The sequence below is a fragment of the Cebus imitator genome, unplaced genomic scaffold (genome assembly GCF_001604975.1).
Source record: "Cebus imitator isolate Cc_AM_T3 unplaced genomic scaffold, Cebus_imitator-1.0 Scaffold42, whole genome shotgun sequence".
Classification (NCBI taxonomy): domain Eukaryota; kingdom Metazoa; phylum Chordata; class Mammalia; order Primates; family Cebidae; genus Cebus; species Cebus imitator.
The window spans coordinates 8854664-8868336 of NW_016107357.1; positions in this window are offsets into that span (position 1 = coordinate 8854664).

The following is a 13673-nucleotide window of genomic DNA, read 5'->3' on the forward strand; positions in this document are numbered from 1 at the left end:
AAATAATTTTAAAAACCCATGCTGCACAGATAATGAAGATAGTTCTAGTCATTGGTCAGCAGTAAAAAGCAAACACGTAATGTCTTCAGCTCCTATCTTTTGCTCATTTCTTATTGCTGCAGTTTCACATTCATTTCTTCTTGTTATATGACTAAAGGGGATGATGGTAGAGATGGTAAGCTGGCATTTACTCAGCCCCACCCTGCTCAGCCTTGGACGTGGGCAAATTCTCAGCTGCTTTTGTCTCTGCCATCTTGTGGTTTAGGGTTCTCTGGGTCTCCACCTGGACACCAACACTGCTGCTGACCTGGGGTCTCATCTCCTTGTTTTTTTTAATCCTCTTCATCACCGTCCTCTCTAGGCTGTCTTTGGCGAGGAGGGCCCCAGTGGAATCATGGCCTATAGCCACATACATATCCTGCCTCACTGGCATATGTGGTGCTGCTGCACCCTGGCTGTCAGCACCCTCCATCACTGCTCCCTGCACAGGAGAGCTAGAACACTGTGCTCCGCGTCCATAGGATCTCTGCAGGCAGTAAGGCAGGAACCGCTCCTGAGGAAGGGCTGGTTTTGTTGGGCCTGGCCTTTGGGAGCACTCTCCCATCCTTCCTTCTTTTCCCCACGCTGACTATTCTGGTAATTCTGTTGGTAATTGTGTGGAGGACCCCCAGGACGTGGATAGCTTCTGTAATGGTTACGGCCTGCTCCACGTTTACTGCCCTGCACTCTAACTCCACCAGGGCCTGTGACATCTGCTGCCTCCACACCCTTTTCTCCTTCAATGCCAGACTCCACAGTCTCTCCAGCTCCTACACTCCCCACTCCCTGGAGCTCTTTTTTTATGGCAGATCCGTTTCTTACACTGAACCATTTTCCTGTTCCCAAAATCTTTGTCATGACCTTCTTGTCCCTACCCACAGAACCGTGGATGTGAGGCCAATGAGGCCAGTACTCCCTGGACAGCCAAGTCTGGTGGTAAAGGTGTGGCTGCTCTCAGGACTCTTTAGGGTATGCTCTCAGCTCCCGATAAAGCTTTATTATTATTATTATTATTATTATTGAGACAGGATCTCACTCTGTTGCTTAAGCTGAAGTGCATGGTACAATCGTAGCTCACTGCAGCCTCAACGTCCCTGGCTCAAGGAATCTCCCATTTCAGCCTCCCGAGTAGCTGGGAGTACAGATGTGCAGCACCACGCCCAGCTAATTGTTTTTTTTTTGAGATGGAGTCTCGCTGTGACATCCAGCATGGAGAGCAACGGTGCAATTTTGGCTCACTGCAACCTCTGCTTCCCAAGTTCAAGTGATTTTCCTTCCTCAGCCTCCTGAGTAGCTAGAATTACAGGCATGCACCACCACGCCCAGCTAATTTTTGTAATTTTAGTAGAGATGGGGTTTCACCATGTTGGCCAGGCTGGTCTTAGACTCCTGTGCTCAAATGATCCTCCCACCTTGGCTTCCCAAAGCACTGGGATTACAGGTATGAGTCACTGCACCCAGCCTTAAAACAAAACAAAACAAAAATTTAATTCAATTTTTCCTTGAACTTCCTGAAATCTGCTTCTACTACAACGTGGATCAATCTTGAAGATTTTATGCTAAGTGAAATAAGCCAGTGAAATAATACATAAGGAGAGACACTGTGTGACTCCACTTATGTGAGGAACCTGGAGCTCTCAAATTCATAGAGAGAAAGCAGAATGGTGCTTGCCAGGGGTTAAGGGGGAGAGGAGTGGGGAGTTACTGTTTAAGGGATACAGAGTTTCAGTTTTGGATGATGAAAAACTTCTGGAGAGGGATGGTGGTGATGGTTTCACAACAATGTGAATGTACTTACCGCCACCGAACTGTACATTTCAAATGGCTAAAATGGTAAATATTACATTATGTACATTTTATCACAAGGCAAAATTTCATATTACACAAAGATTACAAGTATGATTTTAATTACTAAATATATTTGCATAGAGTAAGCTCAGAACAAAAGATATCCAATGCTTATGGTGATTATCTCTGGGTGATAGGGCCATGGGTGCTTTTAATTTTCTCTGTATCTGTATTTATAACAGAGAAATTATAAGTAGTAAATTGTATACAATTATGGACAGTAAAATTTTTTTTAATTTTTTTATTTTATTCTTTTGAGATGAAGTTTTGCTCTTGTTGCCCAGGTTGGAGTGCAATGGCTTGATCTTGGCTCACCTCAACCTCCGCCTCCCAGGTTCAAGCGATTCTCCTGCCTCAGCCTCCCAAGTAGCTGGGATTACAGGTATGTGCCAACATGCCCGGCTACGTTTGTGTTTTCAGTAGAGACAAGGTTGCATCATGTTGGTCAGGCTGGTCTTGAACTTCCGACCTCAGGTGATCCGCCCACCTCAGCCTTCCAAAGTGCTGGGATTACAGGTGTGATCCACCATGCCCAGCCTCAGTGAAATATTTTTTAATTACTTTTGCTGGTAATGCATCCCCAAAATATTTTGTATTATCTTTTTCTTTTTTCGAGACAGTTTCACTCTTGTTGCTCAGGCTGTAGTGCAATGGCACAATCTTGGCTCACTGCAACCTCTGCCTCCCAGGTTCAAGCAATTCTTCTGCCTCAGTTTCCCTAGTAGCTGGGATTACAGGTACCTGCCACCATGCCAGGCTAATTTGTATTTTTGGTAGAGACAGGGTTTCACCATGTTAGCCAGGCTGGTCTCCAACTCCTGACCTCAGGTGATCTGCCACCTTGGCCTCCCAAATTATTAGTTTTACAGATGTAAGTCACCATGCCTGGCCTTGTATTACTTTTGTAATAAAAGCAGGCATTGAAAAATGTGGTAAAAGAGGGGAACAACAGACACTTGAGGGTAGAGAGTGGGAGGAGGGAGCAGATCAGAAAAAATAACTGTTGGCTACTAGGCTTAGTACCTGGATGATGAAATAATCTGTACAACAAACCCCCATGACATGAGTTTACCTATATAACAAACCTGCACAGGTACCCCGAACCTAAAATAAAAGTTAAACAAAAAGAAAAAAGTGATGCATCGTACAATAAAATATTATTCAGCCATAAAAAGGAATGAAGTACTGGTAAATGATGCAACATGAATGAACCTTGAAAACATCATTCTAAGTGAAAGAAGTCAGTCATAGAAGATAACATATTGTATGATTCCAGACATGTGAAATGTCCAGAATAGGCAAATTCATGGAGAGAAAGAGCAGATGAGCGATTGCTTGGGGCTGATGGGAGTAGGTGCAGAGGTGGGGGATGGGGAGTGACTACTAAAGAGTACAGGGTTTCTTTCTCTCTTCTTCTGTCTTTCTTTTTTATGGACAACGTCTTTCTTATTGTTGCTCAGGCTCAAGTATAGTGGCCTGATCATAGCTCATTGCAGCCTAGAATTCTTGGGGCTCAAGCAATCCTTCTGCCTCAGCCTCTGGAGTAGCTGGGACTACAGCGTGGGCCACCAAGCCTGGCTATTTTTTTTTTTTTTTTGGTAGAGACAGGGATCTCATCATGTTGCCTATGCTGGGTGTCAAACTCCTGGACACAAGGGATCCTCCTGCCTCAGCCTCCCAAAGTGCTAGAGCCACTATGCCTAGCCCATTGTACAAGGCTTCATTCTGGGGTGATGAAATGTCCTAAAATTGGGCAGGCATGGTGGCTCACGCCTGTAATCCCAGCACTTTGGGAGGCCAAGGTGAATGAATCACCTGAGATCAGGAGTTTGAGACCAGCCTGACCAATATGGTGAAACCATAAATAAAACCATAAAAAACTAAAATTACAAAAATTAACCAGACATGGTGGCGGGCACCTGTAATCTCAGCTACTCAGGAGACCGAGGGAGGAGAATCACTTGAACTCAGGAGGCGGAGGTTGCGATGAGCCGAGATTGTGCCACTGCACTCCAGCCTGGGCAACAGAGTGAGACTTCGTCTCAAAAAAAAAAAGAAAAGAAAATGTCCTGAAATCAACTGTAACTGTGATAATGGCTGCACAACTCTGCATACGGCAGTCCCTGCTTCTCCACAGTTTCTCTTGCCATGGTTTCAGTTACCCATGAACAACTGAGGTCCTAAAATAGATGAGTATAGTACAATAAGATATTTAGAGACACAGTTACAATATACAGTAACTTTTATTACAGTATACATTTGTTACAGTATATTGCTGTCATTGTTCTGTCTTATTATTTTTTTGAGACAGAGTCTCACTCTATCATCCCCTGGAGTGCAGGGGTGCAATCACGGCTCACTGTAGCCTGGACCTCCCCAGGCTCTGGTGATTTTCCTATCTCAGCCTCTACAGTAGCTGGGACCACTGGCATGCACCACCATACCTGGCAACTTTTGTATATTTGACAGAGATGGGGTTTTGCCACATTGCCCGGGCTGGTCTTGAACTCCTGGGCACAAGCAATTCACCTACCTCGGCCTCCCAAAGTGCTGGGGTTACATGCATGAGCCACTGTGCCTGGCCTGTTCTATTACTAGTTATTACTGTTAATCTCTTACTGTGCTAATTTACAAATTAAACTTCATCGTAGGTATGTATGTATAGAAAAAACAGTATATATAGGATTCAGTACTATCATCAGTTTCAGGCATCCACTGGGTGTCTTGGAATGTATCCCCAAGAGTTAAGTGTGAAGTTTAAGTATATACTAAAAACTATTAAATTGTACATTTTAAATAGGTGCATTGTGGTATGTGAAGTATAACTTAGTAAAGGTGTTGCAAGGAAAATCTTGTTTCCAGACTTAAGGTTTTCTCCCAATCTGAAGTCTTTGGTAGTTCTTTTGTATTAGACCCCTTCCTAGGCCACTTAATGGTGATGTGAAGTCAGAAAGGCATTCTGCTGAGCAATTTTATTTATTTATTTTTTGAGAAGGGTCTTACTCTGTCGCCCAGGCTGGAATGCAATGGCACAATTATAGATCATGTAACCTCAACCTCCCAGGCTCAAGCCACATCCTCCCACCTCATACTTCCGAATAGCTGGCACTACAGGGGCACAATACTACACCAGGCTAATTTTTGTATTTTTTGTAGAGACAGGGTTTCGCCGTGTTCCCCAGGCTGGTCTAGAACTCCTGAGCTCAAGCAATCCGCCCTCCTCAGTCTTCCAAAGCGCTGGGATTAAGGCATGAGCCACCCTGCTTGCTAGGCAATTTTAAATGATACACCTGTTTTAGTCCAAAGAGCAGGATTAAAAGTTTTTTTTGGCTGAGTGCCGTGGCTCATGCCTATAATTTCAGCACTTTGGGAAGCAGAGGTGGGCAGATTACCTGAGGTCAGGAGTTCAAGACCAGCCTGGCCAACATGGTGAAACCCTGTCCCTACTAAAGACACAAAAATTAACTAGGCATAGTGGCACATGCCTGTAGTCCCACTACTCAGGAGGCCGAGGCAGGAGAACTGATTGAACCCAGGAGGCAGAGATCACATCACTACACTCCGCCCTGGGCAACAGAGTGAGACTCGTCAAAATAAAATAAAATAATAATTTAAATTTAAAATGATAGCACCAAACGAAAAACATGAAACTGCTCTTCTTCACACTCTGTATTTTCTGGCAAACATTTTACTTGCCAGCCCACAAACTGCTAGAAAGAAAAGCTGCTTTTCCTGTTGAGCCAAGTGGCTACTAGAAGATGCAAACTAAATTCTTAACAAATCCTCTTTCTTTAGAATGACTCCTAGAGGGTCATCAAATACCTGTTTCTCCTGAGACTCCAATAAAGTGTGATTTGGTTAAAGACAGAGAGAGAGAGAGAGAGAGAGAGAAAGAAAGAGAGGGAGAGGGAGAAGGAAAGAGGGGGAGGGGGAGGGGAGGAGGAGGAGGTGATCATTAAACCTACTTCCCCAGGCTATAGTGAGAATTAAGTGAGATTACATAGGTAAAACACCTGACTCACATCCCAGCACACAACACCAGCTCCCTGCCACTCTTTCCTATGTTCTGTTTCCCTAAATATGCCCAGAAGGAACTAAATGTTGTTCCTTGTATTTCTGAAGCACTACTTATAAAGCCATCATGTTTGGCAAAATTTATTGGTGTATTCCACCTTATTTATGGAAGTCTCTTTGTTTTTCAATCTGCATAATGGACCCAAGATAAGGAAAATTAGAATAACTCCTCTTATACCAGATCTATTCTGTAACAAACTGAAAAAGTGAAGATAGAGTATTCCTTGGGATGGAAACTAGAAAGACATACTGCCTACCTCCACCTCTCCCCTAACACAAACACAGGAAACTATTGTTCAGTTTCTTTCTTTTTTTTTTTTTTTGAGATGGGAATTTCACTCTTGTTGCCCAGGCTGGAGGGTGCAATGGCACGATCTGGGCTCACTGCAACCTCTGCCTTCTGGGTTCAAGCAATTCTCCTGCCTCAGCCTCCTGAGTAGCTGGGATTACAGGTGTGCGGCACCACGCCCAGCTAACTTTTTGTATTTTTAGTAGAGACGGGGTTTCACCATGTTGGCCGGGCTGATCTCGAACTTCTGACCTCAGATGATCCACCCATTTTGGCCTCCCGAAGTGCTGGGATTACAGGTGCTTGGCCTGTTCAGAATTTCTTTAATGAATTAGCAGATATAAACTAACTAGAGGAGCCCACCAGCCCAGACTACCCAAGGAGGAATACCTTGTCATCAGAACTGCCCAAACCAAAAAAACTGGATGACTCAACACAGAGCAGATTTGTGAATTCTAACCCCGAAAGATTATCCCTTCAGGACATGTGTGTGTCCAAAGAAACAGTAAGAGTTTAATAGTCAGCCTGGGCAACTTAGTCAAACTCTGTCTCTACAAAAATTAGCTGGGCGAGGTGGCATGTGCCTATAGTCCCAGGTACTCAGGAGGCTGAGGTGGGAGGATCAGCTGGGCTGGAGAGGTTGAAGCTGCAGTGAGCTATGATTGCACCACTGCATTCCAGCCTGGAAAACAGAGCAAGACTCTGTCTCAAAAAAAAAAAAGAGCGAGAGAGAGATTTTTAGTCATCAATTCTGCTTTCTTCATAACCCCTAGTATTCTAGGCAATTTAATAGGGTACAATTATCGAGTAGTTGGCCAGCAAATACTTATTAAGCACCTACTATATGGCAAGAACTAAGGTTGCAAAATTCAGTGTGACATAGTGCCTCGCTCTTACAGAGTTTTCAATCTAATGGAAGATACAGACACATTCCATAAGCAATTGAAATAGTTTGACAAGAGCTACCCTAGGGCTGAGATCATAAAGGAATGGGGGGTGTAGGGGAGGAAAAGAAATATTTTTTTTCTTGATCATCACTGGGTTCGTGGCTGAAGCCCCTATAACAAAAGATAGATTAACAAGAAAAGTGTACACATTTATTTAAGTTTCATGTGACACGGGAGACTTTAAAAGGAAATGGGGCAGGGCTCAGTGGCTCACGCCTGTAATCCTAGAACTTCGGGAGGCTGAGGTGGGCTGATCACCTGAGGCCAGGAGTTCAAGACCAGCCTGGCCAAGATGGTGAAACTCAGTCTCCACTAAAAATATAAAAATTAGCCAAGTGTGGTGGCAGGCACCTATAATCCCAGCTATTTGGGAGGCTGAGGCAGGAGAATCACTTGAACCCGGGAGGCAGAACTTGCAGTGAGTCAAGATTGAGCCACTGCACTCCAGCCTGGGTGACAGAGCAAACCTCCATCTCAAAACAAAAACAAAACCGAAAAAAACAAACAAAAAAGGAAATGGCCCAAAGAAACAGATAAATCTGTGTATATTTTATAGTAGGTTTTATGAAGAAGTGCATGGTCATGGAAAAATATAATTGGATAAAAAGTATGATCTAATGTTAATAAAGTGTGAGGGGACCGCTTAACAAGACCTATTTGTTCAGATTTTTCTTTGTGTCTTTGTATGTTCAGAGATAAGGATGTCCCATTCCCCCAGGTATAGGGAGGGACCTCTCCAATGAGGTCTTATGACCTGCTTCAAGGGAGAAGCCTGAGAGGAAGATGAGGATGACCTACCTGCTTCTGCTGTTTTCTCAAATACCAAAGTGCTGTATTTGTGGTAGCATGTCCTAAACTTCATCCTGGCTGTGGGGCTCCTGCGTGGTCTAGTCAGGCTAGGCTGCACGCTTATCTGAAAAGCTGCCTGAAGCCTAATGCTAACCTTGGCCAACACTATGGATACATCAAATGATGTTCTGTAGCCATTGGTCTGTGGATTGTTTGGGGAACAGGACATACTAGCCTACAAGCATTGTTTAATAACTGTTTCTTTGATAGATCCTAGAGGATTTTGATGATCAAGGCTGGTCATGGAGCTAAAACATGCCTATGTGACCAGCTCACTCTAAGAGATCCCACCATGAGTGAACTTTGGACTTCCTGGTATGTACACGCATGACAGTCCAAGACCTGAACATGCAGCACATCCAGCGGGAGTCAGCAGAGGGAGGACAACGAAGCCTGTGCCTGAGATCTCTAGCCCCTTCTTTGCATAACATTGCCTGCTGTTACCATACTGTATCCTTTGCCTGTTAAAAACTGATCTGTGAGGTCCGGGCTGGGTGGTTCCCGCCTGTAATCCCAGCGCCGAGGCAGGTGGATCATATATGGAGTTCAAGACCAGGCTGGCCAACATGGCGAAACCCCATCTCTACTAAAAATACAAAAATTAGGTGAGCGTGGGGGGCACACCTATTATCCCAGCTACTCAGGAGGCTGAGGTGGGATAATTGCTTGAACTGGGAGGTGAAGTTTGCAGTGAGTTGAGATCATGTCACTGCACTTCAGCCCAGGTGACAGAACAAGACTCTCAAAAAACAAAACAAAACTGATCTTTGAGTACAGAAACTGTTGGAGTCCTGCGAGTCCTTTCAGCAAGCAAACATGGAAGGTAATCAGAGCATGATGAACACCGTCTCCCATTGACCTAGCCAAGATTTTCACAGAGCTGCATTCTGTTCCGAGGCTGTCCCTGCATACTCCTGCTGTCTCTCTGCTTTATCCCTCAAAAGCGTTTCCCCAAATCAATCAATCAATCTTCTGCACATCTGATTCTGTCCTAGCATCTGCTTCTCAGAGAACGTGAACAGTAACAGTTGGTATCAAGAGTGGCTGGAAAAGCATGCAGTTAAGGATCGACGAACTCCTCATCTGGCTGGCAAGGAGCATCCCATCCCAAGTGGAATGTGGGGCACAGATAATGCCTGGCTCAAGGTGGCCCGAAATATCCCAGTGGATGGGAACACCTTTGCTGGTGAGATGATTCAGGCATTGAAAGATGGAAGAAAGACACTGCTTAAAAGGAGAGCAGATTCTTGGTCAGATGGTGGAAGTATAAAAAAAAAAAAAAAAAAAAAAAGGACAGCAGAGTTAGCTGGTTATTAATACCCTGTATAGGAATAATGAAAAGTGAGAGATAAACACATACCAGCTAAGTGGAGAGCCAGCGCCTTCATTGGTACCTTACAAAGAGGCCTTTATTGTCTTTACGAAGAGTGAACACAGCTGAGGAGCAAACTCAGGTCTTAATATTACTGAACTGAATTGTGGTCCGCTTACCCAGTGCAATAAAGCCAAAACATCCACACTGAGGTTTGCAGCAGGAGAAAGGAGGGAGTTTATTTGCAGGGTGCCAAGTAAGGAGAATCAGGAAGCTCTTGCTTAAATCTTGACCTCCCTGATGGCTTGAAAGTAAGGGTGATTTGTTTTGCTCTTTGAGACAGGATCTCGCTGTCACTCACACTGGAGTATGGTGGTGCAATCATAGCTCACTGCAACCTCAAACTCCTGGGCTCAAACAATCCTTCCATCTCAGTCTATGAAGTAGCTAGGGCTATAGGCATGTGCCACCACACCTGGCTAGTTTTTAATTGTTTTTTGGTAGAGATCCAGGTCGGATAGGCGGGGGGCAGGGGGGTGTCTTGCTATTTTGCCCAGGCTTGTCTCAGACACCTGGTCTCAAGCAATCCTCCTGCCTCAGCCTCCCAAAGTGCTGGGATTACAGGCATGAGCCACTGCGCCTGGCCCAAAAGAAAGATTTTTTTTTTTCTTTTCTTTTCTTTTCTTTTTTTTTAATCAGGAATGTCAACAAAGGGGAAGGAAATAATTTTTAAAGGCAGGAGTAGATTTCAGGAAAGCAGAAGTTACAGGCAAAATCATAAATCAATACATGGAGCTATACACTGGTTTGGTCTAAAAGGGCAGGATATCTTGAAGTGGGTGTTTACAGGTCATAGATAGACTCAAGATTTTCTGATTTGCAGCAGGTTAGGGAAGAGAAACTTTGTTTAAAAATTTGGGGTCAGCAGCAAAGAATGTTAGCTCTGGCTTGCTGGCGTGACCTCCTCCAGGCAGAGCAAAGAACGGTGGGCAGAGTTCAGTCCTTAGCTCCCTGTTATCTGAGGTCTAACGTGCCAGCAGATCCATTTGGTAAGGGTTTGAGTTCCTGAAAAATAACTCAGGGACATATGTTAAGATGTTATCTTTAGTTTCTGTAGGGGAACCAAACATCCTGTGATTCTAACTTCCTTGGCTACTGTTTTAAACTACTATTACCTTCTTGCTTAGCAAGTTGCATCTTTACTTCTCGGGACTAGCGAGGAGCCTGGAATTTCTCTTGAAGGAATTCAGGATTTTCCTTTACTTCCATGCTCAGGGGGCTTGAAGGCCTCAAAAAGGGGGGCGGGCTCCCTGCTCCCTCTCATTAATAAAGTCATTGAGTTCCAGAGGCATTTACATGTTCAACCAAGGCTGGGCACGGTGGCTCACATCTGTTATCCCAGCACTTTGGGAGGCCAATGTGGGCGGATTACTTGAGGTCAGGAGTTCGAGACCAGCCTGACCAACATAGTGAAACTCCGTCTCTACAAAAAATAAAAAAATTAGCCTGGTGTGGTGGTACGCGCCTGTAATCCCAGCTACTGGGGAGGCTGAGGCAGGAGAATCACTTAAACCCGGGAGGCGGAGGTTGCAGTGAGCCAAGATCACACCACTGCACTCCAGCCTGAGCAACAGAGCAAGGCTCCGTCTCAAAAAAATAAATAAGAATAAAAACTAAATGCTAAATGCTTAGCCAAGACAGGTTGATTATACAACCTCAGAGTCCTGGTTGAGAAAACTTGGGACCCTGACATATAGGAAGGAGGTATCTGGGGATGTGCTCTAAAGGATTTGGCTCTGCAGACTCAGAGGTTACAGAGGTATCCAACTTTCTTCATTAAAAGATAGCACTCCCCCCATGCAGGAAGACCTGCAGAGTTCCCTATCTGCCAAAATAATATATTTTCCCCTCAGGAGCTTCCCCCACCTCTCTTGGCTGCCAGGCCAACGACCAGGGTTAAATTCTGTTATAGCATAACCTGGCAGAGGATATGTTGGGCCTGATAAGGAAGGAGAGATATCATACCCTTGTGGAGCCTCAAGAATTACCTAGTACATAATTACCTAGCAGGACCAGGACAGTATACCTGGGAGTAGATTTTCAGGGTTGTTGATTAGAAAGACCAGAATATAAAACTGGATGAGTGACTGGGCGCTGTGGCTCACGCCTGTAATCCCAGCACCTCGGGAGGCTGAGGCGGGCAGATCACCTGAGTTCAGGAGTTCGAGATCAGCCTGGGCAACATGGCGAAACCCTATCTCTAATAAAAAAATACGAAAATCAGCCAGATATGGTGGTGCACCCCTGTAGTCCCAGCTACTCAGGAGACTGAGGCTGAGGCAGGAGAATAGCTTGAACCTGGGAGAGGATGTTCAGTGAGCTGAGATCGTGCCACTGCACTCCGGCCTGGGCAACAGAGCGAGACTGTCACAAAACAGACAAACAAACAAATAAACAAAAACTGGATGAGCAAGAATTCATGGACTTCAGTGCCTTTTCTTGGGACACAGGATTTAATGCCCTGGCGAGGATCTCAAGGGATGCTGGAGGGTAACTGAGAAGTCTGGAAAAAGCAATGGCCCACACTGAATGAAGTGGAAATTCTTGAGTTGCTCTGGCAGATGATAGAGGAACGAATCAAAAGGCTGGGGGAGATGGGCAGACTGGACTGAGTATATTATGTGAGCTTAGAAGCCCCACTAAGAGAATTATGTTACTCTGGAAGGTCCAGAGAACACATTGCCAAGACTAGCAGGAATGTGATGATGGGAAGGATGGCAGCATCAAAGAGAAATTCAGGGGTGACTCCTCTGTATGCCGGGTGATAGGAGAGACAGTCACAGGCTGGGTAATGGGCCCCCACTGAGAGTAATAAGGACCAGGTGGTATGTTTAACCAGAAGTCAGGGGGCCGCATTGACCACAAAAATTGTCAAGGTTGGAGGCACAGCCAAGGGGTGCTGATCCACAGGGATATGTGGAAATGGGAATGGCTCATGGAATGTGGTGTCTTTAGTGGCAAAACAGACGGGCAGCCAATAAGGCTGCTGCTCAATATGACAATCAAAAGAAGGCAAAACTAGAAGAGTAGGCAGCCAAGAGCAATCACCCCAAGAAGCCACTATCCCTTGCCCAGTTCTCAGAGCTGCACAAACTTTCAGATTTGGAATTCACTGACTGAAGACACGGCCAGGACCCTAAGAGGAAGGACCCTGCATCATGATGGCAAATGTTTAGTACTGTAATGATTCCCCAAAGGGACCACTTATTCAAGTGACTGCACACTGAGGAAAGAGGGATATCCCGATATTTCAAGGGCTATCAGGAACTGGGTCTGAGTTGACATTAATAGTCTACACTGGCCGGGCCCAGTAGTTCATGCCTGTAATCCCAGCACTTTGGGAGGCCATGGCGGGCAGATCACGAGGTCAGGAGTTCGAGACCAGCCTGACCAGCATGGGAAAACCTTGTCTCTATTAAAAATACAAAAATTAGCCAGGTGTTGTGGTGCGTGCCTGTAATCCCAGCTACTCGGGAGGCTGAGGCACGAAAATCAAGTGAACCTGGGAGGCGGAGGTTGCAGTGAGCCGAGATCATGCCATAGCACTTCAGCCTGGGAGACAGAGTGAGACTCTGCCTCAAAAAAGATCTAGAGGATGTCAGGTCTGCTGTTTGATTTTTTTTTTTTAAATCCTAATTTTAATATAGATACGTTTTTTAGCATTTGTAAAATGATTCAGCAACTCTTGCGTGCTCTAAATATTTTCCCATATTCAACTGATTTAAATGAAGTTATTCCATCACTTAAAGAGAAAAGTCTGTGCAATCATTTTAAACCTTGAAGTTATCTTAATTTCACCATTAAGATAGCAATAGCTCTTAATCTCACTAGGATCTGGATCCAAAGTCACAATCTTCCTCACTAAATGTAATCAATTTTGTGTTCACCCAAATATCATCAGTTTGAGCCTTGTGAGTTTATCTAAAATCATTCACATCTTCTGGAGAAACTTGCTCCACTGGAATTCCATTCAGCTTGTGAAGGCCCCTGTGCTGTGCTTTTTACTCTGATTGCATCATTTTTGTCAAGGTCTCTTGGATGGACTACTACAAGTATTGGCAAACGACCTGGAAAGGTCATCTTAGTGTATGATCTTGCTATAGTGTAGCTTATTTTCTGTGTTTAATAAGATGACGTTGGGGCCGGGCACGGTGGCTCAAGCCTGTAATCCCAGCACTTTGGGAGGCCGAGGCGGGTAGATCACAAGGTCAAGAGATCGAGACCATCCTGGTCAACACGGTGAAACCCCGTCTCT